Here is a 14170-nt window from a genome sequence, read left to right on the forward strand (position 1 = left end):
AACACAATGCAAAAAACCAACCAAACATTCAAACAACAGCAACAACAACAACAATAAATAATGAAACAGATAAAAGCAGAGAGGGGTTGTTTTTAAATCATTTCTTTTTTTTTCACAATAACAATAGTAACTTCAGCACCAACAATTATATTGTTTCTTGAAAGCTCAAATATCTCTTCCATCCTAGGAATCCCAGTCCCAGGAAGGTTTAATAAGAAGGGCCTAGGTGCCTGGGTATTTTTAGTTCACAATATCTAGGAACATGAAAGGAAAAAAAAAGACAATCCATCGTCTCATAATGTTCCAATATTCTGGTGGGCCTCCCATGGTTTCTCCAAACAGAGACCTTCACTAGACAAAATATTCCTGTTCACAGTACTCATCTTGGGGGAACTGCACTCTATTAAGGGGTCCCCAGGTATCCCTGATGGAGGGACCTGGCCATGAGGATGGTTGCTCCTTCATTGGACGATCCAGTCTGGGGTGAAAGGAAAAACGGAGTGGTAAAGGCTGAGACTGTGTCCATGATGATTGACTGCAATGTGGAGGCTGAGACTGGAATTGTGAACACTGGATGTGGTGACCACAGCTAAATAAGATGGTGATCTTTTGGTGAGCCAGATGCCAGGCCTGTGACTGTCTTCGAACATGTGCTATTAGGGACTTATTTGATTCTGCTGTCCTGCAATTGAATCCACTACTCCATCTCTTTTCCTGATGAATCGACTGTTAAAGGGCTGGCTAGATGTTCAGGTACCCCAGCTGGACAAGTTGTCCCATTTGAGCAGCCATCTGGGACATGGAGTTGTCTTTGGTGGGGAGTTGCTATAGCCTGTATTGTTGCTAGAGGAGACATAGTGTTACAGTGTCATCAGTAACAACAACAACAACTGCAGCAAAACAACTAATAAACAGCGCTATCATCCCAGGGCCATAGCAGAACACAGCCAGTTCCAGCAGGATCAAGGACCTGAAGGCCATACTCCAACATGCATGTACATTATATTTTTGAAGAATAGATTTGTAGTTTGCAAATTTTTTACAGGTATAGTTTTATTACTGATAAAAAGCCGTTTGAGTCAATAACACTATCCAGGGACACAATAGCACATTTCCCTACTTCTGTAAAAGATGAGCAACTATATCTGGAGGTGATTTGTTCCAAAATACAAAACTATCTCCTTTCCTGATATGAAATATAAATGGCCAGCTATCCTTAATGACAATTGCAATAGTAGCCAATGTGTTGTCAGTTGTGTTTTGATATAACCTCCCTTTGATCAACACTCTAAATTATAATGGGACATTGGTTGGTTTTCCAGTGTTAGTTAGTGAATGAAGAGGCCATTAATTTAAAGGGGGGAGAAATGGCCTATGGGAGATTTGGAGACAGGAAAGAGAAGGGAGAAAAGTTGTAATTCAATTATAATCTAAAAAATAATCTAAGAAAAGATGTACCTAAACAGTAAAAAAGATTAACTGATAACTAAGTTTTCTTTAGAGTCACAGAGCAGTTGAGAATATATGGTAGCGTAGAACATTTAATGACCCATTGTGGTCTCATCGATGTCAAATTCTGGATATATTTCTTACTCCCATCTTACCATAGTGTACCTCAATTTTCACACATTCATCAGGCCCATAGAACAGGAGATTTCAGAAGATATCTTACTCAATTCATCTCTATGTTTTTCTTTTCTTTTTATTCTTTTAATCAAAGAAGTAAATAATTCTAGTACTTATCCAAAACATTTCACTGACGGCCATGAAATGGATAGTATGGCAACAAACTATGCCCTTGGTTATTAAAGTTGTCTTTAACTTTGAAAAATGTGATATGACAAAAGAATATGATGGGATTGGCAAAACTAATGGAGGAGAAAAAAAAACAAATGATAACGATCATATGAGTTATCAGAGGGACTGTGATAATAGGTTAACTAATTAGAATACAATTAGAGGATTTTCTAATCTCATGTCATATTATGATATAAAGTCCAGAGGGAGTAACGTAATTGATTATTGAAACTGAAACTATTAATTAGAGTCAAAGGACATATGTCTTATATAGATATAAAACTACAAAAAAGTGACTACACAAGTAAAAATGAAGTGTTAATGACAGTGTAACAGTATAAAAATAAAATATGAAAAGAATAGGGACCTCCTCTACAAATACCATTTTGATGACTAGTTTATTGCTAAAATTAAAGTTTAGCAGAAACACTTTCGTGCTTATTTATATTTCCATGAATTGGAAAAGAAGGAAAAGGGAAACTTAGGAAAAAGCTACACTCAATCCTAAATTTCAAATATCAATTGGTTTCCTGCCATATCATCAAAAAGGAATAAAAATAAATGTCGTTGCTCTTATCCTTTGATGTTGCCCCACTAAATTGAATAAACTCTACTTTCTTTATACTGACTGTGTGTTCTTAGGAATGTTTCAGTGTAGATTAAATGAACTGTTAAACTACTGAACCACAAGAAGAACATCTTAGGTATGAGTACCTCATGTTTTGTTAATAGCAACCACCTCATATTCTTTACTATGTAAATGCCTCTAAGAAAAAGGAGAAAAGGTACTGTTGAAGATATGAAAAGGAAAAAATTATCCATATTACAACATCAAAATAAAAATGATATTATAAAACTCATAAAAATAATAAATATATTTAATATTCAGAGATTCATATATATACACATTTAGATATCTTCTTAGACATGAATTATATGGGTAGAAAATAAATTCTTTTTTTTTAATTAACTTGAGTATTTCTTATATACATTTCGAGTGTTATTCCCTTTCCCGGTTTCCGAGCAAACATTCCCCTCCCCCCTCCCCTTCCTAATGGGTGTTCCCCTCCCCACCCTCCCCCCATTGCCGCCCTCCCCCCAACAGTCTAGTTCACTGGGGGTTCAGTCTTAGCAGGACCCAGGACTTCCCCTTCCACTGGTGATCTTACTAGGATATTCATTGCTACCTATGAGGTCAGAGTCCAGGGTCAGTCCATGTATAGTCTTTAGGTAGTGGCTTAGTCCCTAGAAGCTCTGGTTGCTTGGTATTGTTGTACATATGGGGTCTCGAGCCCCTTCAAGCTCTTCCAGTTCTTTCTCTGATTCCTTCAACGGGGGTCCCTTCAGTGGTTTGCTGCTGGCATTCGCCTCTGTGTTTGCTGTATTCTGGCTGTGTCTCTCAGGAGCGATCTACATCCGGCTCCTGTCGTTCTGCACTTCTTTGCTTCATCCATCTTGTCTAATTGGGTGGCTGTATATGTATGGGCCAGATGTGGGGCAGGCTCTGAATGGGTGTTCCTTCAGTCTCTGTTTTAATCTTTGCCTCTCTATTCCCTGCCAAGGGTATTCTTGTTCCCCTTTTAAAGAATGAGTGAAGGGGTTGGGGATTTAGCTCAGTGGTAGAGCGCTTGCCTAGGAAGCGCAAGGCCCTGGGTTCGGTCCCCAGCTCCGAAAAAAAGAACCAAAAAAAAAAAAAAAAAAAAAAAAAAAAAAAAAGAAAAAAGAATGAGTGAAGCATTCACCTTTTGATCATCCGTCTTGAGTTTCATTTGTTCTAGGCATCTAGGGTAATTCAAGCATTTGGGCTAATACCCACTTATCAATGAGTGCATACCATGTGTGTCTTTCTGTGATTGGGTTAGCTCACTCAGGATGATATTTTCCAGTTCCAACCATTTGCCTACGAATTTCATAAAGTTATTGTGTTTGATAGCTGAGTAATATTCCATTGTGTAGATGTACCACATTTTCTGTATCCATTCCTCTGTTGATGGGCATCTGGGTTCTTTCCAGCTTCTGGCTATTATAAATAAGGCTGCGATGAACATAGTGGAGCACGTGTCTTTTTTATATGTTGGGGCATCTTTTGGGTATATGCCCAAGAGAGGTATAGCTGGATCCTCAGGCAGTTCAATGTCCAATTTTCTGAGGAACCTCCAGACTGATTTCCAGAATGGTTGTATCAGTCTGCAACCCCACCAACAATGGAGGAGTGTTCCTCTTTCTCCACATCCTCTCCAGCATCTGCTGTCACCTGAGTTTTTGATCTTAGCCATTCTCACTGGTGTGAGGTGAAATCTCAGGGTTGTTTTGATTTGCATTTCCCTTATGACTAAAGATGTTGAACACTTCTTTAGGTGTTTCTCTGCCATTCGGCATTCCTCAGCTGTGAATTCTTTGTTTAGCTCTGAGCCCCATTTTTTAATAGGGTTATTTGTCTCCCTGCGGTCTAACTTCTTGAGTTCTTTGTATATTTTGGATATAAGGCCTCTATCTATTGTAGGATTGGTAAAGATCTTTTCCCAATCGGTTGGTTGACGTTTTGTCCTAACCACAGTGTCCTTTGCCTTACAGAAGCTTTGCAGTTTTATGAGATCCCATTTGTCGATTCTTGATCTTAGAGCATAAGCCATTGGTGTTTTGTTCAGGAAATTTTTTCCAGTGCCTATGTGTTCCAGATGCTTCCCTAGTTTTTCTTCTATTAGTTTGAGTGTGTCTGGTTTGATGTGGAGGTCCTTGATCCACTTGGACTTAAGCTTTGTACAGTGTGATAAGCATGGATCGATCTGCATTCTTCTACATGTTGACCTCCAGTTGAACCAGCACCATTTGCTATCTTTTTTCCATTGGATGGTTATGGCTCCTTTGTCAAAAATCAAGTGACCATAGGTGTGTGGGTTCATTTCTGGGTCTTCAATTCTATTCCATTGGTCTATCTGTCTGTCTCTGTACCAATACCATGCAGTTTTTATCACTTTTTATATTCCGATTACAGTTCTCCCTTCTAACTCCTCCACTATCTGCTCACAATGTTTGCTCCCAACTTATTCTACACATATCCTTTTAAGTAGAGAATAAACAGTCATTTAAAGAATAAAATAAAACAGAAACAAGCAAACTAGAAGAGGGTAAAATACACAAATAAAAATGATACAAAGGACAATTACAAGACACCCATATAGACACAGAGGTACACAGTTTCACACACACATAAGAACACAAAGTCAGAATCCATACTATATAGGTAAAGAACTTGTAAAGAAAGGAAAAAAGAAAACTAAGGAAGGAAGGAAGGAAAGAAGGAAGGAAGGAAGGAAGGAAGGAAGGAAGGAAGGAAGGACCCTGATAAACATTATGAGCAAATGAACCTTAAGTGGTACAATTGAGTTTGTTTTCTTTTGGCTATCTACTGCTGACCATGTGTTTTTATCCTAGTGAGAATCCACTGGAGAAAACTAATTTTTATTTGCCAGTGATTATAAAATATAAATACATCTAGATTAGGTATAAAAGTTATGTTCACTTCTCTCTGCAATGAGATCCCCATCTGGTAGAGAGTCACGCAGATCCTGTGAATGCTGCCAGTCTCTGAAAGTTCATATGTTCACCAAACTGTTCTATATTTACAGAATAGATAGTTATGTATGCAATAGGTAATGGGAGACTAGATTAGGAGGGTAGAAGAGTAGGAGTAGGAAAAGCTCAGCAACATTTGAGGAATATTATGGATATTTAATGCAGTAGAAGTTTCTTTTTATATAACAATATATTATTATATAATATAATATATATTATATGTTATATATTATAAATATATAATATATAATATAATGTAATATAATGGATTATATTATATATAATGAAGCTTCTAGACCTGGAAATAGGTTACAGCTAATATAGTTGCTTGCTAAAAGACTCTTTAGGAATTACCAAACAACAGAAGCTATTGCAAAGGATGTGGCTTGTTTCCCACCCATGAATAGTAATGCTCAATTGCTCAAGAAAACACCTACACACTTCACTGCATATAAGAGAAGTCTAGCTGGTGCCTGCATAGGTCTATAACCATACTTATTTATGACACTTGAAAGTACTCTACATTATTCCAAAGAAGAAAAAGTAAACACCAAACCCAACTCAAAACCCTTTGATCCATGATAGTGACCTGCCTGCAAGACACATGAGTGTAATAGTGGCACCACACTTCTGGGAGGAAGCAACTAATATCTGATTGGTTTACAATCTACTTCATGGGATAGAACGAATCCCCTGCATTTCTTATATGGCCAAGATCCTGAGACTCAATAGGGCAGGAACCTATGTGAAAACCAAATACTGTTTTGCTAAATGAACATAACAAAAAAAAATGGCGGGGTTCGGGATTTAGCTCAGCGGTAGAGCACTTGCCTAGCGAGCAAAAGGCCCTGGGTTCGGTCCCCAGTTGCGGGAAAAAAAAAGAAAAAGAAAAAGAGAAAGAAAAAAAATGGCATTCTGTTACATGCACAGATTGGTGCCTTGTCACCAATCATCAGATAGGCTTCCTTCTGAAGTAGATGAGGAGAGATACTAAGAGATACTAAGACCCATGCTAAACAAAGTACAGAGAGTGAAAGACCTTGGAACACTCAGCCCTAAATGATTTGTCACCATTAACTCCCTTCCATCAGGGACCAGAGGAGTTTGTGGAAGAAGTGGCAAGATTGAGAGGGTGTGAAGGACACTCTGAAAATAAATCTTAATAATTGATTTTATTTTGCTCCCAAGTTAACATAAAACTCTACAAGCATAAATGAGTCCGTGACTTTTAACTACATTGTTCCATTTGGGCAAGTGGGGTTGGGAACAGGAAAGATCATTGGGGAGAGAGGGGAGAAAGAAATTCTGGGAGAAAAGACTGGGAGTGGGGGCATTTCCGGGGCAAGATAGAAACCTGATCTAATGGAAAGTCCATGGAATGGATGACTAGGTAACCCTAGAAAAGGCTCCTGGTAATGCCACAGAGAGCCTGAACCTATCATTTTCTTTAACTAGGCAAGACCTCAAGTAGAGGGATTGGGACACTAACCCAGCTATGAAACCTCTGCTTCCACCTAATGTTTGTTCTGCCTGTAAAGTGTTTTGGGACTGAAGCATACTTTTAAGTTTGAGGAGCAACATTGTCCTTATTGCAATGGAAATTGTGTGTTGCACAATTGTAAGTATTTACTGTTACCCTAAAACTGCAACATAGCACAATATGAGGCAGAAGACATTAGTAGAGAATATTTTGAGAGAAGCTATTTAAGTTACCATCATGTAAATTATTTCATAGGTGGGATCAGTACCTCTGGTGACAGGTTGTACCTCACTCGAAGAAGTAAGAAATGGAGTCCTATCAGCCTGATCGGATCTTACCATGCCCATTGTTTGTATGGTCCCATTTTTAATTGGTAAAATTCTTATAGCGGTATTGTTGGGTTTGGAGAAGAAACTGAGAAAACTCGTTTTAGAGACAGCTTGATTTTCTCAGTGCTCCTGGAGGCAGCCAGGGAGGAGTGATCTGAAAGGGTGAAACTGAGAAAGGGTAGGTTTGGGAGAGCTTCAGACTCATCCAATCATATTTCAAATTATGGGTTAAGTAAGGGAGTATCTGTTGGATACCCCCATATCCAGGGAACCTGGCTTCAAGATCCTTAATTCATTAAGTTCAAAACTCATAATGGTACGGGTACAAAGGAGGGGGTCAGCTGCATTAAGTTAATTAGGGGGTAAGAGGCAATTGGTTATATACATTTTATAATGTATGCACCACAGTTTAGATAATAGCAATTTTTATATTTTTTTACTGTTAACAGACAATTAAGAAAATATTTGAATAAAAGGGATACCAATTCAGTCCTAGGCCTGGGGACAGGAGTTTGTTCGACCCAGCCAGCAAGACAGAGAAGTTGTATTTGAAATGGCTGGACTCCTATGACTGTTTACAGTAGAAGCTCTCCAGCCATTGGGATCTTTAGCTTAATTCTGCCCTATGATTAAATGGAGTCTGAAAATGAAATGACATTATTTATTTCACTTGTTCCCAACAGCATAGTTACGATTTTTAGGAATAATATAATTATCAGTCTGATCTTTGTTGAAGGTACCAAATAAAATGTTTTATTTAGCTCTCTCTCTCTCTCTCTCTCTCTCTCTCTCTCTCTCTCTCTCTCTCTCTCTCTCTCTCTCTCCCCTCCTACCTCTCTTACGCCTACCCCATTGTATCTGCCATTCCAATAAACCTCCTCCACATGGAAAAACAACAAAAAAAAAGGTTTCAATAAATGAACTCAAACTGGAGCCAAATGGTGGGAGCATAAAGGTTTTGTATACTGTTTTAAGTTTAACCTCGTATTTTGTTTTAATCCAGACATAGCTTTGCTGCTTATATTCTTTGAAGCTCTTGTCTCAAGTTGGTATACACATGGCTCCTCATTAATTTTCTGTCTTGCCAATAAAAGAAAATGAGCCAATAAAGAAGGAAGCCACAATCAAGGTTCAGAAAATACTAGTAAGATAGGAATATAGTCTGGGACTACCTATCACTAGGTAGGAGGTTTAGAATGGAATAATAAGTGCTCAGTATTTTGCTCAAGAAAATTTTTTTCTTTTCTTTATTGGATATTTTATTTACATTTCCAGTTTTCCCCTTTCCCAGGTTCCCCTCCAGAAATGTCCGATCCCATCCCTCCTCGTCCCCTACTTCTATAATGGTGCTCACCCACTCACCTCCGCCTCCGTGCCCTGGCATTCCCCTACACTGGAGCTTCAAGCCTTGGCCGACCAAGGGCCTCACCCTCCCATTGATGCCATAGAAGGCCATCCTCTGCTACATATGCAGCTGGGGCCATTGGGTGTTCCATGTGTATTCTTTGGTTGGTGGGTTAGCCCTGGGAGCTCTAGGCTGTGTTTGATTGATATTGTAGTTCCTCCTATGGAGTTGCAAATACCTTGGGCTCCTTCATACCATTCTCTAACTCCTCCATTTGGGACTCTGTTCTCAGTCCAATGGTTGGCTGTGAGTATCTGCCTCTGTATTTGTCAGGCTCTAGAAGAGCCTCTCTGGAGACAGATATGTCAGGCTTCTGTCATTATGTACTTCCTAGCCTTCGCAATAGTGTCTGGGTTTGGTAACTGTATGCGGGATGGATCGACAGGTAGGAAAATGTCTGGATGGCCTTTCCTTCGATCTCTGAACCACAGTTTGTCTCATTATTTCCTCCTGTGAGTATTTTTCCCCCTTCTAAGAGTAATGAAGAATCCTCACTTTGTTCTTCTTTCTTCTTGAGCTCCCTATGGTCTGTAAATTTTATCTTAGGTATTCTGAGCTTTTGGGCTAATAATCCACTTACCAGTGAATGCACATCATTTGTTGTCTTTTGTGATTAGGATACCTGATCCAGGATATTTTCTAGTTCCATCAATTTGCCTAAGAATTTCATGAAGTCATTGTTTTTAATAATTGAGCAGTACTCCATTGTGTAGATGTACCACATTTTCTGTATCCATTCCTCTGCTGAAGGGCATCTGGGTTCTTTCCAACATCTGGCTCTTATACAAAAGGCTGCTACGAACATGGTGGAGCATCTTTTCGATATATGCCCAGGAATGGTATAGCTGGGTAGTATTGTGTCCAATTTTATAAAGACCCTCCAAACAGTTTTTAAGGTGGTTGTACCAGCTTTCAATCCCATCAACAATGGAGAAATGTTCCTTTTCTCCAGATCCTCACCAGCATCTGTTGTCACCTGAGATTTTGATCTTAGCCATTCTGACTGATCTGAGGTAAAATCTCAGGGTTGTTTTGATTTGCATTTCCCTGATGTCTAAGGATGTCGAACACTTGTTTAGGTCCTTCTTGACAACTTGATATTCCTCAGTTGAGAATTTTTGGTTAGCTCTGTACCCATTTTTAATAAGGCATTTGATTCTCTGGAGTCTAATTACTTGAATTTTTCTATATATTTGATATTAGCCCTCTATCGGATATAGGGTTGGTAAAGATCTTTTCCCAATCTCTTCCTTGCCATTTTGTCCTGATGACAGTGTCCTTTGCCTTACAGAAGCTTTGCAATTTTATGTGGTCTCATTTGTCTATTGTTGATCTTAGAGGATAAGACATTGGTGTTGTGTTCAGGAAAATTTCCCCACTGCTTATGTATTGAGGCTCTTCCCCTATTAGCTTGATTGTATCTGGTTTTATGTGGAGATCTTTGATTCACTTGAACTTAAGCAAGGGTAATAAAAATGGATAGATTTGCATTTTTCTACATGCTGGCCTCCTGTTGAACCAGCCCCATTCATTGAAAATGCTGTCTTTTTTTTTTTTTTTTTTTTTTTTTACTGGATGGTGTTAGCTCCTTTGTCAAAGATCAAGCAACCATAGGTATGTGGGCTCATTTCTCAGTCTTCAATTCTATTCTACTGATCTACCTGCTGGTCTCTGAACCAATACCATGCAATTTTTATCATGATTGCTCTGTAATACAACTTGAAGTCAGGGATGATGATTCCCCTAGCAATTCTTTTATTGTTGAGAATAGTTTTTATAAAGTGTATCTTTTATATAGAGGAAGACTCCTGATTTGTTTAAATTAATTTAATAACCAGACACTTTGCTGAAGTTGTTTATCAGATTTAGGAGCTCTCTTGTAGAATTTTTGAGGTCAATTAATTATTCTATCATACCATATGCAAATAGTACTATTTTGACAACTTCCTTTCCAATTCGTGTCCCTTTGTCCTCTTTTTGTTGTCTGATTGCTCTGGCTAGGGCTTGGTGTACTATACTGAATAGGTAGAGAGAAGCTGGGCAGCTTTGTCTAGTCTCTAATTTTAGTGGATTGCTTCAAGCTTTTGTCCATTTAGTTTGATGTTAGCTATTGGTTTCCTGTGTATTGCTTTTAATATGTTTAGGTATGGGCCTTGAATTTCTGATCTTTCCAAGGCTTTTACCACGAAGGGTGGTTTAATTTTGTCAAATGCTTTCTAAGCATCTAATGCAATGATCATGTAGTATTTTTTGTTTTATTTTGTTTTGTTTTCATTTGTTTTCATAGTGGATTGTGTTGATGGATTTCTGTATATTAAACCGTCCCTGCATCCTGGGATGAAACCTACTTGATCAGAATGGATGATCATTTTGATGTGTTCTGGATTAATTTTTGGAGAGTTATATTGAGTATTTTTGCATTGATGTTCACAAGGATATTTGGTCTGAAGTTCTCTTTCTTTGTTGGGTCTTTGTGTGGTTTAGGTATAAGTGTGATTGTGGTTTCATAAAATGAATTGGATAGTGTACCTTCTGTTGTTGTTTTGTACATTTCCTTGAAGGTCTGATAGAATTCTGTACTAAACCCATCTGGTCATGGGCTTTTTTGGGTTGGGAGACTTTCTATTTCTTCAGAGGTTATGGGATGGTTTAGATGGATTATCTAATCCTTATTTAACTTTGGTACCTGGTATCTGTCAAGAAAATTGTTTATTTCATTCAGATTTTCCAGTTTTGTTCAGTATAGGCTTTTGTAGTAGGAATTGATAATTTTTTTTTAATTTCCTCAGTTTCTGTTGTTATGTCTCCCATTTTATTTCTGATTTTATTAATTTGGATACTCCCTCTGTGCCCTCTGATGAGTCTGGTTAAGGTTTTATCTACCTTGTTGTTTTTGTCAATGAGCCAGGTCCTGGTTTTGTTGATTCTTTTTATAGTTTGTTGTGTTCCTACTTGATTGATTTCAGTGTGGAGTTTCATTATTTCTTGCAGTCTATTCTCCTGGGTATTTTGTTTCTTTTTGTTCTAGAGCTTACAGGTATGCTGTTTGAGCTGTTAGTGCATTCTCTCTCCAGTATTTTCTGGAGGAACTCAGAACTTTGAGTTTTCCTCCTAGCACTGCTTTCATTGTGTCCCATACAATAGGATATGCTGTTCCTTCATTTTCATTAAACTTTAAAAAAGTCTTTAATTTCTTTCTTACTTCCTTGATCAAGTTATCATTGAGTAGAGTGTTGTCCAACTTCCATCTATATGTGGACTTTCTGTTGTTATTTTGTTATTGAAGACCAGTCTAAGTCTGTGGTGATCTGACAGGATGCATGGAATTATTTCATACTCTTTGTATCTGTTGAGGCCTGTTTCCTGACCAATTATATGGTCAGTTTTGAAGAAGGTATATTCTTTTGTTTTAGGATGAAATATTCTATGAATATCTGTTAAAATCATTTGGTTCATAACATCTGGTAGCTTCACTGTGTCTCTGTTCATTTTCTGTTTCCATGATCTGTCCTTTGATGAGAGTGGTGTGTTGAATTCTCACTATCATTGTGTAAGGTGTAAAATGTGCTTTGAACTTCAGTAAACTATGTTTTATGAATTTGGTTACCCTTGCATTTGGAGTATAGACTTTCAGAACTGAGAGTTCCTCTTGGTTGATTTTTCCATTAATGAATATAAAGTATCCTTCCTTATCTTTCTTGATAACATTTTTTTTGGAAGTTGATTGTATTTTATATTAGAATGTCTACTCCAGCTTGGTTCTTGGGGTCATTTGCTTGGAAACAATTTTTCCAGCCTTTCAGTTTGAGGTAGTGTGTGTCTTTGTCACTGATGTTACCTTTCCTTTATGCAGCCAAATGCTAGGTCTTCTTGACATAATCAGTCTTTGTCTTTTTATTAGGGAATTGATTCCATTGATATTAAGAGATATTAAGGAAAAGTGATTGTTGCTTCCTGTTAATTTTGTTGTTAGAGGGAGAATTATGTTTGTGTGGCTATTTTGGGGGAAGCTTATTGATAGAAAATTACATTCTTGATTTTCTAGGGTGTAGTTTCCCTCCTTGTCTTGGAATTTTCCATCTACAATTCTTTGTGGGACTGGATTTGTGGAAAGATATTGTGTAAATTTTGTTTTGTCGTGGAATATCTTGGTTTCTTCATCTATGTTAATAGAGAATTTTACGGGATATTGCTGCCTAGGCTGGCATTTGTGTTCTTTTGGGTTTTGGATGACTTCTGCCCAGGATCCTCTGGTTTTCATAGTCTCAGCTTAGAAGTTTGGTATAATTTTGATGGGTTTGCTATTATGTTACTTGATCTTTTTTCCTTACTGCTTTAATATTCTTTTTCTTTGTTTTGTGCATTTGGTGTTTTGATTATTGTGTGACAGAAGGAGTTTCTTCTCTGGACCAGTCTAGTTTTGTAGTTTTGTAGGCTTTTGTATGTTCATGGGCATCTTTTTCTTTAGGTTATGGAAGTTTTCTTGTATGATTTAATTGAATATATTTACTGGCCTTTAAAGTTGGGAATCTTTGCTCTCATCTATATCTATTATCTTTATCTTCGGTCTTCTCATCAAGTACTGGATTTCCCGGATGTTTTGACTTAGGAGGTTTTTGCACTTTTTTTTTTTTGACTCTTGTGTCAATGTCTGTTATGGCATCTCCTGCACCTGGGATTTTCTTTTCTCTCTCTTGCATTCTGTTAGTGATACTTTCTTCTATGACTCCTGATCTCTTTCCTACATTTTCTATCTCCAGTGTTGTCTCCCTTTGTTGTTGTTTCATTGTTTCTATTTCAATGTTTAGATTCTGGATGGATGGTTTTGCACAATTCCTTCACCTGTTTGGTTGTGTTTTATTGTAATTAAGGGATTTAAGGGATTTTTGTGTTTTCTCTTTAAGTTCTTCTACCTGATTACCTGTGTTCTCCTGTATTTCTTTAAGGGAGTTATTTGTGTCCTTCCTAAAGTCCTCTATCTTTGTTATGAGGTGTGATTTTAAATCCAAATCTTGCTTTTGCAGAGTGATGGGTTATCCAGAACTTGCTGTAGTGGGAGAAATAGTTGTGATGATGCCATGTAGCCTGGATTTCTGTTGCTTATGTTCTTTCACTTGCCTCTTTTTATCTGGTTATCACTGGTGTTAGTTGAGTTTGGTGTCTCTGACTGAATCCGGTCCCTCTAATGATTCTGGTTGTATCAGAACTCCTCAGAATCCAGCTGTCTCTGTAAGTATGTGATTCTGGGATCCTAGGATCCTTAGATCCTGTTGTGTCAGAGCTCTGCAAGTCAAGCTTTTTCATGGTTTTGCTGGAGTGGGTGGGGACCAAAAGCCCTGGGTTTGTTGCAGGCCAAGCTCTAAGGTACCTCTGCCTCTGCTGGTTTGAGGTTTAGTTTCCCTGATTCCTCTGGGCATCCTAGACATGCTGGGATTTGGGAAAGATGTTGTGACTTCAACTGTGATCTTGAATGTGTCAGAACTCCAGTGCCCCTGGTTTTGTCTGATCTCCTGTGAATGGAGCTTCCTCTGTGATTGTGGGTGTTTCAGAGCACCTGAGAGTTTGGCTCCCTCTGGGTGTTGT

Source organism: Rattus norvegicus, chromosome 11, assembly GCF_036323735.1.
Source record: "Rattus norvegicus strain BN/NHsdMcwi chromosome 11, GRCr8, whole genome shotgun sequence".
Lineage (NCBI taxonomy): Eukaryota > Metazoa > Chordata > Mammalia > Rodentia > Muridae > Rattus > Rattus norvegicus.